At 41.6% G+C, this 16,278-nt stretch overlaps 1 protein-coding gene across 2 annotated transcripts in view; it reads left to right on the top strand.

Annotated features, from left to right (window-relative positions):
* Nucleotides 1-16,278, top strand: part of NCALD (neurocalcin delta) — a 386,963-nt gene that overhangs the window by 258,362 nt on the left and 112,323 nt on the right. The window lies entirely within an intron of this gene.

Consider the following 16,278-nt stretch of genomic DNA (forward strand, 5'->3'; position numbering starts at 1 on the left):
ACAGTCTTGTTTGATATTCAAGGGCAACCTGGTGATGAACCCTTTTGCAAACTTAAGGAATTTTTTTGGTAATGACAGTTATGTAATTATGAGATATTAAGTGATTATAAGTTCTCCAAGAGCAAGAATTATATCTTCTACCCATCAAAGCACCTTACAGTGGAAAAATATAGCAGAAGCTCTTCTGAGAGGAAGATGTGTATAGTAATAAATGCTTACATTAAGAAGCAGGAAAGTTCTCAAATAAGCACTCTAACTTTACACCTCAAGGAACTAGAAAAAGAACTGAGCCCAAAGTCAGTAGAAGGAAAAGAAATAAAAAGATTGGGCAGGAAATTAATGAAATCAAGATTAAAAAGACAATAGAAAAGATCAATGAAACTAAGAACTTTTTAAAAAGATTTTATTTATTTATTCACGAGGTAGGTGGAGAGAGAGAGAGAGAGCTTGCAAGAGTGGGGAGGGGCAGAGGGAGAGGGAGAAGCAGGCTCCCCACTGAGCAGGGAGCCAGACCCTCATTCCCAGGACCCTGGGATCATGACCCCAGTGGAAGGCAGATGCTTAACCAACTGAGCCACCCAGGTACCCCACTAAAAGCTGGTTTTTAAAAAGATAATCAAAATTGACAAAACTCTAGACCAAGAAAAAAAGAGAATAATTAAATATGAAATATATATAATTAAAAATAAATAAACCTGAGCATCCATTTCTTGAGTATGTCAGTTCCTCTAAGTACTGTTGACTATATCTGTCAAGACAGACTATATGATGCTGTTATTAAAAAGAAAGTCCCAAATCTCAGTGGCTCAACACAGCTGAAGTTTCTTTCCTACCAATGTGAAATCTCTTGTGGGTTCAAGTGACTCTTCATGTGTTGGCTCGGTATTCCAGGCTGCTACTCATCTTATGGAAACTTCTTATCAGCATATGCTTCCAAGGAAAGATAAAGCTGGAGGAGCTCACATTAGCAATTAAATAATCTGGCTTAGAAATGACATATATCACTTCTCACAATCCATTGTCTAGACCTAATCATGTGGTCCTACTTAACAGCATTTGGTATTGCCCTCTTCTGTGTCTAAAGGAGAAAAAAGCCAGATATGGGGGAATAATAGAAGTTTTATTATATTATCAAGCCAAACAGTTAGGATCATTCTGAATTTCTCTTTGACTTTTTACATATAATCAGCCACTTAGCCAAGTGTCGTTGTTCCTCATTGCTTCTAAATATGTCTCCTTCAGTCATCTCTCTGTTTCATCTCCATCACCACCACCTTCATTTTGACCCTTACTATATTTCACCTAGATTACAAAAATAATTTCTTAATAGGTACACCTGCCTGTCATTTGGTTCTCTTCCCATCCATCCTCTAACTGCCTCCAGAGCGATGGAGAATGTTTGAGTGGCTCCCATCTCCTTCATTATAAATTCTCTTCCCTCCGTGTGACCTTTCATGAGCTGACTCACTCAGACTTACCTGTCCAGCTTCATTTCTCATCGCTTTCCCACACACTTCAGCCAGATTCAGTAGCCGGAAGATCTTGCACGAAGCCATGTACATTCCCTTTCCATTACTTTGCACCTGCCATTCTCTCTATTAGGGATGCCCGTCCCCTCTGACTTAGCCTGTCACTCACCCTCCATGCTCAACTGGAACACTGTTTTCAGGTGTCTTCTCCAGCTTCTTCCCCTCACCCCCAGCAAGCTCCTCGGAGGCTTGGACCCATGCTTCCAAGGCACTCCGGGCTTACCTCTAGCCCAGCCCCTCTCACTGCTTGTCTGTGTGGGGCGCGCTGACCTCTCAGTTGTACCAGCTCAGTGGCCTACATTAGGGATCTCAGGATCCCCATATTAAGAGTGCTTGGTACACGTAGGTACACATATAGGTTTGCTGTGATAAGGTGAATGGATGAATCTTGTAAATTCCCAAAAGAGTGATTCAGGTGCCCCGCTTAATCTAGTATCTTGTGAAATTTTTTTAAAAAGCCATAGGAAGCTGTATCAAAACACACTGTTAACACTCCAGGATAACAGCTGTGCCAGCTAACCCTATGTTTAAGGCCCATGTATTCTTTCGGGGCAGACTGGGAAAACTATGTTTATTCAGGAGTAAAATACAGTTTTGAATTTAAAGAAACTATTGATTGATTGCGGGTCTTGTGCTAGATTGAACAAAACATCAAGAATAAGAAAAGGCTTACTGGAGAGAGGGGGAACTCAGAAATAAGAAATAGAATAGGACGCTGGGGGCTGGGAGGGGAGGTGGAGTGGCAGGGAACGGGGGAGAAAAGAGAAATGGGCAGTAGAAAAGTGAGGTCTGGGCCGTCCTGCCCAAAGGCTTCAGGACTGCAAATACTTCTGGTGTCTTCGATTGCAAGAAACCAAACTGTTTGGTTAGAAGTGGGTGTCTCCCTTCTTGTCCTCATGAGACGCGGTTGCTCTGTTGAAAGGAGAGGCTCCTTGTCCTCAGGCAGCAACACCCATCCCAGGACCAGCAGCTGGTGTCCACGCCAAGTCAGACCTAAGAGGGACCCCCAAGCAGCAGCGGCCACCCTAGTTCCAAGCACTCAGAGAGACCTCTGCACTTTTTTCTAAGCTACAAGCAGGAACTAAAGATAACTTTTTTTTTTTTTTTTAATGTACTTTATATTTCTCATCTTGTGGGGCTCAAGCTGGATCTTAGGTCAAAGCAGATGTTAGGCTTCTGACTTACTACAGTGCTTGAGGCAGCAGTTTTTCCTAAAAGTCCCTTTTTGCTTCTTTGCGTCTCATGTAGTGACCTGGAGGTCAACCAGTCCTCTCCCATGACTTCCGATGTGTAAGGGCTTGTGTTTCCGTTGGATTTGGTTTTCTTAACTTCACACTGGGTTGATGGAAAGGAGGTTAAATGGGATGTTGGGATCCCCTGGGAAGCTTTAACAGATGGACGGTCCTTGTCTCTTGAGAAGAGAGGAAGCGAATGAGTTTCCATCTCACAGTCAGCTGTTCCTTTTCTGCCTGTTAGCCAAGAACAAGCACCAGCTCCCCAGCCACTGGGCCTGACTTTACACTGCCTCCCACCCAAAGCCGACAGAGTAACTGAGCGCAGTCCAGAGGCAAACGTTTCAGCAATTATTTGTTCCTTCCTGTGTGCAGGAGAGACCATTTGCTTTCTCTTTCAGAACTGCCCAAGTCTTGGGGAAGGTTATTAAGACCAGTAAGAAATACATTCTTAAATCAACTCTCCTCTCATTTCCATAGAACACCACTAGGTTTTAGCACTGGGATATTCTGCTGCCACCAAAAATGTCATACTGACGGTCCCTTGTTTATTCCCACCTGTTTTATCGAATCTTTTATTCCAAAATGTCTTTCCATTCTGGTGAGCTTAAGCCTGAGTGAGAAATTTGAATGTATTTGCCATCCGGGAGGTTCCCGAGCTGGCCTGGGCAGGCTTTCCTGGGATATGTTTTTTAGATCTTTTCAAATAAACACTTACTTAACCCTTTACTAAATGCCTGATACTATTAAAAGCACTTTATCAATGTTAATTCATTTAATGCTCATTAAACCCTATTAGTAGGGACTGATATTAGTTTCATTTTACAGAGGAGAAAATGAGGCAAAGAGAGGTTGCAGGAGAGCTAGTGAGTGCGGAAGCCAGGATCTGGACATGGGAAATCTGGCTCTAAGCTTTATGTTTTAGCTGCTGTGCTCTGCGGCCTCTCATGTTGCTTGCTTGTTTCCCTACTCAGTGTTCGAGATCAGAGGATGAAGACTGGCTCACAAACATGTTTTACATGGCCCATTCACAATCCAAAATTTTAAAAATTTTACCTAGAAATCTGGATTTTTTTTTTTAACTTCTTTTGAAAATGGGGACACCAGGCATGGTATGTTTGGTAGCTTATTTTTCCAACTCAGCAAAAACAGCTGAGCTGGACCAGGCGCACAAATGCCAAATGGCCATAGCCTCCAAGCTCTTACAAGTTTGTGAGCTTAGGACCTCTATTCTGGCTGTTCTGTGTCTGGACACTACTCCAGTCCATCAGGTGGCAGCTCCAAAATGTGGTCTTCAATTTTGTAGACTCCTAATTTCCACCCTTCATCCTATAACCATAGTTCCATTAAGTTCTGTGTAATGGTAGATCTGTCCCAAAGAGAAGACTGGACGGAAGGGAGTCACTCCCTCTTGCTTGGGGTCTCAAACTCCTGTTGTTCTGGAGCCCGTTCTAGCCAAGGGGCTGATGTCATGGGTTGGTTCCCCACAGTCAGCCGGATCACGAGACATGCCACACTGGCATCCAGTAATGAAAAGCAAGGTTCCAAGACCAATACAAGTCCCAGCTCTGGAGGACCAAGGGCAACACAGAGGCCACAGGTTCAGAGTAGAGCACAGGAGTTAGGAGAGTAAGAAAGTAAAAAGAACATAGTATGAAGTAGCAGTAGAGGAGGAACTCAAGTCGGGAAGCTAGGAGTCCTTTGAAAAGGTGATTTCAGGTCCTCTGAGCTTACACTGCCTTATTCATGGAGAAACCAATACTCTAGCCCCACCGCACTGCTGTAGGCAGTCCATGAATCAGTGCGCTCTCAGTGTTGAGTATGGCACCCCGGGTAATTCATGGAGGTCCTGAGTGACCCCTGAGAAGACTAGTGGGTGTTTGCAGTTTGCTGATACAGGGAGGGAGTGCTTCGGCTGTGGGGGGGTCCAGTGCATTCTCAGGGGCAAATCCATGATGGAGATTGATTATTCATAACCTAAACAAGGTTTGCCACCTTGTGTTTTATTTCCATTTTTAGTTGCTTGTTTATATTTAGTTTTATTTTCAAAAGTAAATGGGTCTGGGGTGCCTGGGTGGCTCAGTTAAGTGTCTGCCGCCGGCTCTGGTCATGATCTCAGCGTCCTGGGATCGAGCCCCATATTGGGCTCCCTGCTCAGTGGGAAGTTTGCTTCTCCCTCTCCCATTCCCCCTGCTTGTGTTCCCTCTCTAGCTGTCTCTCAGTCAAATAAATAAATAAAATCTAAAAAAATAAAATAAAATAAAATAAATGGGCTAGAAGAGAAAACTATGATAGACTAATGGGTGACAACAATAAATACTTTTTAAAAAAAATCACAACTATTATTTATATTTTTTTTAAAGTTTAGTTAGAATGCCGTACAGTTCCCTCGCTTTTTACACGTTGGAGTGTGACATGGACAGTGATTTATAAGATTCATGTGACCTCAAATCACCTAAGATTTAACATTTTGTTATTTTTTTTCTCCCTCACTCCCTTCTTGCTTTATCTCAATTCATAGGTCTTATCTAGCTCAGCATTTCCCAAAATGTAAACCAAGGTACACTAATCCCACCAGATTCTCCAGGAATTAAAGGGCTTTACAAATAACTTTGGGAAGTGCTTCATGTTTTATCTCCCTTTCTGAGACTTGCTACACATGTTAACATGTATACAAGGCTCTGAATTGCTTTAAAGTTAAAAAAAAAACCAAAAACCCAAAAAAAAACTTTTAATCTGGTATTTCTCAAATGCAGTTTTCCGTGGAGCTTTTCCTTTCTCACGTAAGCCCTGTTAACACCCTGCAGGGTGCGCTTGGAGAACTGTTGAGCTAGGTCTACTCATTAAATGGCTTTCTAACCCTGGCCCTAGACTGGTTATTGTCGCTGCTGCTTTCATTGAAGGTGTCACACTCTGTACTTTTCGATTTATCTAACTCCCAAAGACCTCACTTGAAGAAAATTGGAATAACAAGTCTTCTACTCTCTACGTCACACATCTTTGAAGATAGAAGGCTACATGATGAGAAAACACACACAACATACGTAGAAATTGTTTCAACTCTTTCACCATTTTATCTTCTATCTTCTAATGGCTCAAGATGTGGTTTTGTTTCGTTTTGTTAAAACATTCAAGGGTTCTCCAATAACCTATAGGAGGTTATTGCTCCCATATTGCTTTTCTTTCCCAAATGGCCTTCCATTTAAAACAGTAGCCTGATACAGGGTTTTCTTTAGTACAGGTATGTAGCATTTTTTTTCCCTCACAGCCTCTGTGTACCTTTGTGCTTCTCTCTCATTGACTTACAGAAAATATGATCTCCCAGGAATCAATTTGTTCTGTGTTAGGTTCATTTACGCAGCAGGTCAGCTGGTGTGTACCAGCTGTATGTGGGGAGCTGTCACCCTATATCTTGGAAATGCTTTGACTCAGGGTTCATTTGGGTTACACCCCATAGGAGAAGAATGTCTGGGTATTAGCCCAGAGGACCTAAGACTTCAGAAACAGTGAGTCTTCCTCTGCAGGGCAGGTGGCTGATGCCAGGGCCTGTGGCTCTCCTTTGGCTTTTTGAAGCCTGAGGCCTCTTTAGTGACATGTACTGCAAAGGGCAGTATGGATCCCTCTGAGTGACACCGGTCAGAGCTGGACTGTGTACATGCTCAGTCTGAAGACCTTTCCAGATGTGACAGGGTATGGCTGAATTAATACCATCTGAAAAAATATTAATACTTTGAATTAATACCATCTGAAAAAAAATTTTTTTTAACTTTTATTAGTTTGGGGTGCCTGGGTGGCTCAGTCAGTTAAGTGTCTGCCTTCTACCCAAGTCATGATCCCGGGATCCTGGGGTCAAGCCTTGCATCATCAGGCTTCTCCCCACTGCTTCTCCCTCTCCCATGTCTGAACTCCCTCTCTCTTCCCCCCAAATAAATAAATGAAATCTCTTTTTAAAAACTGTATCAGTTTTACTGAATGTAGAAGAATGTCCTGAATTATGTGGGCCATTGGGGAGCCACAGGAAAGGGTCCCTGTCTTTCATGTGAATGGACTACATTGCCTTGCTCGAAGCTTGTCCTTTTGTTCTTGCTCTCCTTTCAAATTCCATGCCAGTCAGAGCAGCAGAGATAAAAGTTGGCAGGAGCTTGTCTCTGCTCGCTTATAATTCTGTCCAGGGCAGGTTTATGAAATGAATGGTTCTTTCCATCGTAGTGGCTGTGTTGGCTAATTTTAGAAAGATTAGAATGCAGGAGACTTCCGTCCTTATGCTAATGAAGCCAAGCAACTTGCTAGCACCACTAAACTATAGTTAATGAATTTCACCTTGGCATGTTTTCTGGCTTCCTGTCTGGAAAATGAGCAGGAAAATGAAGACCTTTTATAGAGTGACATTATGAATAATTGACAAAAAAATTATTACAGGGCACTTTACAAATTAATAACTTTATATTCAGGCCAAGAATCAACATCTAATTTTTTATCTCATGAAAAAAAAAACAGAGTGGTCACAGATTCTCAGCACACTTTGAAGGAGATATTAAATTCTATTCATTTGCCTTACAATTTTTAGAAGCAATATTGTAGAACATCATTTTCCAGGCTGGATTTAATCTTCTTTTCTTTGTTAATGTCAGACACGTGTAAAAATTCAGTCAGTATCATAGATCGTATTCTTTAAGTACAGAAAGTAGAGAAGGGATTCAGTGAAAGAAACTTCTTAACTCCCAAGAACAAAGAAAAACTGAATGCTAAAAATTTTAGGAGCGTTTCGGTGTGACTCCTCGTGCAAACCCGCAGAATCTGGGAACCTTGACTTCTTTTCTAAACATAATTTCCCCAGACTTAGAATCAAATGCTTTTAGGTCTGGAGAGCATTTTGAACATGGGTCTTCTGAGAGGTCTAACAGCTTGCTTGTGTCAGTATCAGAGTTAATAGCTCAGCAGACTTAGGACATGTTCAGGATGTCTCAAATTCCCAAACAATACTTTTTCTCAAATTTTCTCCTGCTCCTTCACCTCTGAATTACATCATGGTATCTAGCCTACTCAGTTTTCCCCTTGTACCTTTATTTTCTCCCCCATAAGTTGGTCCCTGTAGCTCACTGGTCTTCTGTGGAGGTCCCAGGATATAACAGGAGAAAGGAGGTTGCTAACTGCTCCTTTGGGTTCTCTAACTTATTTAGCTAGAATAGATCCATTTTTGGCTGGCTTTCTTATGGTTTTCTTAAAATAAGGGCTCCATGGACTTAAAATGTTTGCAAACTAGTGCTCTCCTTCATCAAAATCATAGGCTCATTGTGCTCAGCGTTACTGCCTGACTTCCAAAGTCTCTTTATATAACTTTGGATCATTTCTCTTTTTTCTTGAGACATTGCCTTTCTTAGACTTTGGTAATGCATGTTCCTTTTTCATTTCTCTTCTGTACCATAGATAATTCTTTATTTATATCCCAATTACAGACCTGAACATTTCCCAACATCCTCTGTAGGGATGTAGGATCACTGTTTTTCATGAGCTGAAATGGATCTCTTATCTCAAGATTTCTAAATTCAACCTTATACCTCATTCTCCCCAATACTCCCTGATCTAAATCTTTCTAAAACAGTTTCTCAGAATGCCTGGAAGGTTTTCTGGCTGCTGTTAACCTTCAGGCCTCTTGTGTCTCACATTTATCCAGTAGCAGTGTCTACTTCCTGTCTCTACAGCTGTACCATAAGCTCCAGGAGGGTAGGAAACATGTCTTATATTTTGTGTCTTCACATCTAGCACTGGTCTTTAAAATGGTAGGTATATTATTTAAGAATTTCATTGGCTACAAATAACACAGATCCCCAAACAATGGCTTATATAAATCAGGGGTTTTCCTTTTTTTTTTTTTTTAACATAATCAGAAGTCTAGAGGTAGGTGGTTCAAAGCTGGCATGACAGTTTATGATGTCATCAGGGACCCAGGACCTTTGTCCACTCAAGCATTTTTGGCACTTGCTTGTCACCCAAGCCCCTCCTATTGTCATGTCCACATTCCAGGCAAGAAGGAGGAAGATGGGCAATTTGTGATGGACAGACTAGTTGGTGGTAATACCAACAAAGCAACAGTAAGCCAACCCCTCCTTTTTTTTTTTTTTTTTTTGCCAACCGCCTTTAAAAGGCTTTCCTAGAAGTGCCACCTGTTACTTCCACTTACATTTCATTGACAAAACTGTGTCACGTGGACATCCGTAGCTGAAAGGAGCCTGAAAAATGCAGTGTTCTTGAAGCTAGGTATGTTATTGCTCTTAATAAAATTGACATTCTGTTGGGGGAAAAAATTGTGGACATTTGGTAGACAACCTGAAGTCTTTACCAAGATAAGTATGCAAAAGTACTGCCTTTGGATAAAATGGAAAGCCCCCTGCGATGGACTGTGTTGAGTATCCAAAGGAGTAATTTTCCAAATGTGGCCCCCAGGCCTAGGCTCTTCCTATCCTGACATCACCAGAGTAGGCTGGAAAGTATTGGTAACTGTTGGACACTAGAGAATCTTTATAAAACAATTCAAGTTCATCCAAATAGAGTCAGAACAATCCAGGATCATGTTGTTGCTAGGTGCAGGAGGAAGTTGAAGGAAGACCTATATGAAAGTAGAACCGGGTCAACCAACTTTTAGCGTGACAACAAATGTCCAAGGCTTCTTTCCTTCAAATGCCTCCTTCCTTACTACTCATTTGAAGGACTTCTATCCTGTTCAATAGCAAAACAAAGATTATTCTAGGATTTTGTAATTAAAGATTATTTGAAATGTATCATTCTTAAACTTCAGTGGCTTGTGGGAAGGAGGTTTTAGCTATTCTGTAGTATTGATCCATTTTTCCTCCGAATAACTATTAATTACTATTAAGTAAAAGCTGCTCCTAGAGTACTTGGAGCTCTAAGCTAGGTCTTCTGGCCCAGGCCTCCCAAAGTGTGTTCCCCGCAGATCCAATCCAAGAACTCTTTTTTACTGGTCTGCAACAAGATAAAGAACTTGAACTAGAATGTAAATCAAGTGTGTTATTAAGTTCATTGTTTATTTCATTTAGTTGACATTGTTTTCATATTAAGATTTTCTCAAAAGAGGAATTAGAGCAGGGAAGAAACAAATAGTTTGCCAACTGACTCCATTGAGAAAGCGCTATTCTAATGCCTTGAGTCCAGCAAGATAGCCACCTGGGCCTTCCTTCCTGGAAATTCTTTTTTTTTTTTTTTTTTAAATTTTATTTATTTATTTGACAGAGAGAAATCACAAGTGGGCAGAGAGGCAGACAGAGAGAGAGAGGAGGAAGCAGGCTCCCTGCTGAGCAGAGAGCCCGATGCAGGACTCGATCCCAGGACCCCGAGATCATGACCTGAGCCGAAGGCAGCGGCTTAACCCACTGAGCCACCCAGGCGCCCCTTCCTGGAAATTCTTAACGTGTCACTTTGGGCATCCTTCTGTTGTTCATTTTTTTAACACACACTTATCTGGGGCCCACCATGTAGCAAGCACCATGCTGGGTGCTGGGGACACAGTGGGCAACGAGACACTCTGTAAGGATATCCTTTGTCATCAAATGGTAGCATCCCATGGCAAAGTATGTGTGGGAGGACTTTATAAACCTAACTGTATTTCAGAATCAGTAGTGTTTTCTTTCCTCCATTAAGTGGAATAAAAGGTGCAGTGAGAACCAGCACCCCACACAATATTGCCAGAATTAGAACTCACTACTCCCAGCATCTTTGCCATTGTCTGAGTTTACTTCATTCTTTTCTCTCTCAGTGGTGGATCTCATGTGAAAGAGCATTGCTCTTTTTATTTATTTATTTTTTTTGAAGACTTTATTTATTTATTGATAAAGAGATGGAGAGAGCACAAGTAGGCAGAGCAGCAGGGAGAGGGAGAGGAAGAGGGAGAAGCAGGTGCCCTGCCGAGCAGAGAGCCTGATGGGGGGCTCTATCCCAGGACCCTGGGATCATGACCTGAGCCGAAGGCAGCCGCTTAACCAACCAAGCTACCCAGGTGCTCTAGAACATTGCTCTTGAGCTTAAGAAGAAGCAAAAGAAGTTAAGAGTTGCACTTGGACGAGAAGGACGTGATATTGCTAATTGAGCTCAGTGTCAACCTCCCTCACGAGTGTCTGAACAAAAAACCAGTCTGAGCATCTACGAACAGAACCTAAGGGAAGGAGTAACGGAAGTCCAGGTGATGGAATTGCTAGTAACTAGGCCTCTGGGGGAATGCCAGGGAGAACATGCACTCCCATCACATGCTTGCTGTCTCTTAGCCTAGGATTTAGGAAGCAGCAGGAAAAGGTCAGGATGCTTAAGAACAGAGACCATCTGTCGGAGAGGGTTGGAAGAAGGATAGGAGAGAACAGTGCCAGGCCTCACAACTTTAAAAAGACATGCAAACAACTATGGCACATGTTAACAGTTGTTAAACCGTAAGAGTATGTACGTGGGTGTTTTATATTTTCTCTGTACTTTTCTTTATGTTTTAATACTTCATAAAATTGAAGAAATTTAAATAAGATCCTAGAACAGAATGTTGCCTTGAGATGATCAATGTAACACAGAAGAGAAAGTATAGTAAATAAAATATTCATGGCCCTAAAATTATGAAAGACGGAGATAGTTTACTGGGATGTGTGTGTGTGTGTGTGTGTGCACACACGCGTGCGTATACACGTGTGTGTGCTCAGAAAATTTACCATGCATCCACACCCCTGTAGAATGTTTAAGACCCAGATTACTGACTACCTACTCCTGACTGAGTAGGTCTGGAGTGAGGCTTGAGGATTTGCCTTCCTAATCAGTTTTCACAACAAAGAAATCCTAATGATCCCTTGTGGAGTATGAGCTCTTTTCACAATGATCAGTATTGGTTTAATTCATTTATTCAGCAGCTCTTTAGTAAGTGTCTACTATCTGCCGAGTCCCATGTTCCATACATGGGAATAGATATGCAGTTCCTTGTACACTTATGACTTCTTATCAAGCACCAGTCATTAGGGGCACCTGTGTGGCTCAGTGGGTTAAGCCTCTGCCTTTGGTTCAGGTCATGATCCCAGGGTCCTAGTATGGAGCCCCACATCAGGCTCTCTGCTCAGCGGGGAGCCTGCTTTCGCCTCTCTCTGCCTGCCTCTCTGCCTACTTGTGATCTCTCTCAGTCAAATAAGTAAATAAAATCTTTAAAAAAAAAAAAAAGCAGTGATTAAATACATTTTATATGTTTATGCCAAAGGATGGGAAATCATGGAAATGCTTAAGTAAACTGTTCTGTGTTATAATAGCTATTAGGCTAGGGGAACACCCCGGGGAGAGCTGTGTATGAAAACTTAGCTTCTTTGTATATAGTAATTAATAATGTTTGTAGATAATTTCCCTTTTTTCTTGTCTTCCCTCCAACCCTCTTCTATTCTTTCCTTTCTCCTTCCCTCCCCTGGATAAACATGGTTGATTGATTAATCCAATAGCCATCTCGATCCCACTGCTTCTTGCTGCCTGTTACCAAACTTTCTAGAAAGCCAGATATTTGCTCTGCCAGATTCCCTGGCAGCCAAGGCTGGCCACATGACCCAGTTATGGCCAATGAGACATAAGGGAGGCTCCTCGGACAGATTTTGTGTCTATATAAAAGGAATAAGAATAAGAGGAAGATCGTTGTTACGGGCTATTTTCCTGTCTTCCTGCCTTGAGGGCAGACGCGATGTCTGGGGTAGTAATAGCTATCTTGGGACCATGAGACAACAAGTGATAGCATGCAAATCCAAAGGTAGCAGACTTGAAGAGTGAAAGAGCCTGCCCTTTCTTGACACTTTTTTTCACCAACTGGACCAATATTAGCAGACCACCATGTTTAGACTTAATATCAGTGGGAAAAGCAGTCTCATTTGAATACACTTCTAATTTGTATCACCCGCAGAGGAAATAATTCCCAACAGATACATGCCCTTTTCTTTTTTTGTCTTCTTGTCATCTGCCTCCCCTTCTCATTTTTCTTCTTCCCTTGTTTTGGGCTGAATTGCATCCCTGTCCCCAAATTCATATGTTGAAGCTCTAACCTCTAGTATGTGACTGTATATGGAGACAAAGTCTTTTCAGAGGTAATGGCATTCAAATGAAATAATTAGAATGGGTCCTAATCCAAGATGGATGTCCTTAAGAGGAAATTTGGACACAGAGATGGAGAGGAAAGACTGTGTGAAGACAGACAGAGGAGATGGACATCTGTAAGCCAAGGAAAGAGGCCTCAGAGCAAACCACCTGACTGACACCTATGTCTTGGATTTCTAGCCTCCAGAGCTGGAGACAAATTTCTGTTGTTTAAGATACTTAGTCTGTGCTACTTTGTTATGGAGGCCCTAGCAAACTAATATACACTTCTCTCCCCTTTTTTCACCCTCTATTATTTCTATTATTTATTTTCCTTTATTTGTCATATGCCCAAAGAGGTGTCCACATGTATGTATATGTGTGTGCATATGTGTGTGTGTGTGTGTGTGTGTGTGTGTGTAGTCTTCCCTCAAAAGAAACCCAAGAGTGAAGAATCCTCTCACCGGGTTCCCTCAGCAGACTTCTGCACCTGTCTCCTTGGTCAGAGTTGTGTCACATGTCCTTGTGTAAACCAAGAGCCGAGAAGGGATTGGGACCACCATAATTGAATGAGACCAGTAAAGATTTGCCTTCTTTGGCTAGGAATAGAAGCCACTTCCCTGACAAGCTGGTAGATGGTCAGAGAATGATGGGGACGAGATCATAAACAGGGTTCTGGAAGAAGAATGGTTATCATCTAGGATGGTTTCTCCATCCTACTCCTAACTCAAGGGGCATTTGGTAACATCTGGAGACATATTTGGTTGTTACCCCTATGGGGAGAGACTTGCTATTGGCATTGAATGGGTAGAGGCTGGGGATGTTACTAAATGCAGTGCCCTCAACAGAATTATCTAGCCAAAATGCCAACAGTGCTGTGATTGAGGAATCCTGTGGTAGAAGAAACGAGGAGGGGTGGCTGTGGGAAGGCAAGAAGCAGTATCTGCTGTGGATGGAACGATGTGTGCAGCACCTTCCTGTGGGTCTAGCTGGCTGCAGGCCACAGCCCCCCTCAGGGCTGGCCGCTGATCTGATTACACTGACCAGAAACAACCCTTTGTCCACAACTGTGTGTCAGAGATGTGAGTGAACTGGAAGGATTTGTGCAGACTAAAATTAGAAAAGAGAAAACAAATGATGATTTGGAAATAAATTTGAATATGCCTTTTTAGTACCTGAGACTGCAGTCAGACACACGCATAGAACTAAAAATATAAAAATATGGTAGCCTATCAGCCTAGTCACTAGATTTCACTGCTCTGATTATTCCAATACCTTCGTCACTGGGTAACATTAATGCCATTTTATATTTAAAAGACATTAATGACCTCGTTAAAACAATATATTAAAGTATATTGTTGTTATATATTTAAATTACCTTCATAATTTTGAAGACTAGCTCTTTAAGTGCTATAATCAATGATTAGGTTTTTTATATCCACTCATCTGACATTTTACCATAAGCAATAAATGGCATAATAAAATATATTTATGGTTTAAATAATACCTCAACAACTTTTTTGACTTCGTTGCAAACACAATTTAAATAGATTTATAGATGTGAATGATAGGCACATTCGCTACAAGGGTAGCTAGATTTTTTTTTTTAAATCAATACTGTGACCTGCAATTTCCTTTGCAAATATATAATTGTCCTGTTTGCTTTATAGCCACTGTTTGCAAGATCCCATTTTTTTTTCCTCAAATAAAAATGAAAAAAAAAAAAAAAGACATAGAAGATATAGGCCAAGTTGGCTTACAATGTCATGGTATCTGATTTTGTTTAAGGTGACCATGTGCCTATTTTTAGGTATATTATAATCTGTTAGCTTTGGATATAGCAAAAAGTCCATAGTTAGCTTAAATTGCCAGGCATTTTCTGTTGATAGGCTACACTTTACAGGATCTGCTAAGCATCACTTTTGCTTAAACATTCCTAATCAGTTGGCCTTGGACTTCATTTTTTTAAAGCATCGCCACTAATACAGTCACTTGTTTGTGTTTCTCTGCATTCTTTTTGTTTTGTTTTGTTTTTTTCTGCATTTGCTTCTTCTCTTTTAGCCATGGTCTAGAAGCCAGACCAAGATTTCCTCCAGTCTTTGGTTTATTATAGACCTACAGTCTTCACGGGGATATTCATTCAGTTTGAAGATGCTCTTAAGCTGTGTTTTTCTATCTAGGTGCCTATAGATGACAGATAATGATGTTTTACACATTTAAGAGCACTTCATTTCCTTATGACACAGCCATATTTCTAATGGCTCCAGGCTCTTTACTATTAATAGCTGCGGAAGATGCTCAGTACATCTAATTTAGTACTGCCTGGGGTGACACAATTGGTTCTCAGTTATTCTACTGCCAATATATACAGCTTGTGCCACGGGGAGTCTGGAGCTAATTGACAAGATCCCTGCCCTCCAAGATGGAATCCAAGACAAGCTTCTCAGGCAGTTTTCCTCTCGGTGACCTCAGCATCCCTCATTACTCCAGCTACCTTTGGTTTGGTGCCATGACTGAAATAAGAGGGAGGGCAAGCCCCCTCCTGGGTTTGACTTTATTCTAGATACATTTGACTTGACTCTGCCCATCCTTGAGGAATATGGAAGCCCCCCAAGGTGGCTCCTGGATTTCTGCATATTTAGGGGTAGTGCTGTAGAAAAAGGCTAGGGAACTTTTCTGGAATGCGTGTTTGCAGGACAAGCATGTTTTATTTTAATTGTGTTTTTTTCTGATGGATATTTGCTGGGGGGATGAGTATAAAGGCCCCTGAGTCACCCTTTGAGTGACCCTTTGGCAGGGTAGCTGGTCATTCTCCTCATGGAAATGTCCTTTCGGTGCTGCCACGGAAGGTCAGTTATCTTGGTAAGTGGTTTTTTCAATTATAATATTATTATCATTGTCATTATAATATCTCTCAGGCCTTACATCCCATTGTCCTACCCACCCCAGCCTACCTCATAGCCAGGCTGCAACTGCACAAGGTTTATGATCATTCCATGAACAGGACACAGAGCCTTCCCTTTTCTTCTGTTCCTTAGTTTTCGGTGTTCCCAAAGTCTAGATTCTCTCCCCTCCCCAACCACCCAGGACCTCTACCAAAACCTGGCTAAACCCTGCTTCCTTTTATTTTTTCCCATTTCACTGACATAGAATCGACATACATCACTGTATACGTGTAAAGCATGCAGCATGATGGTTTTGACTTACATATATCGTGAAATGATTACCGCAGTAGGTTTAGTTAACGTCCATCCTCTCATGTAGTTACGATAAAAAGAAAAAAGGAAAAACGAACAGAAAATTTCTCCTTGTGATGAGAACTCTTAGGATTTACTCTCTTAACAACTTACCCATGTAGCCGATAGTGGTGTTCGCTGTCGTCACCATGCTGTACCTCACATTCTTAGTAATCCCAGTACTTATTTGTCTTA

Source organism: Mustela nivalis, assembly GCF_964662115.1.
Source record: "Mustela nivalis genome assembly, chromosome: 2".
NCBI lineage: Eukaryota > Metazoa > Chordata > Mammalia > Carnivora > Mustelidae > Mustela > Mustela nivalis.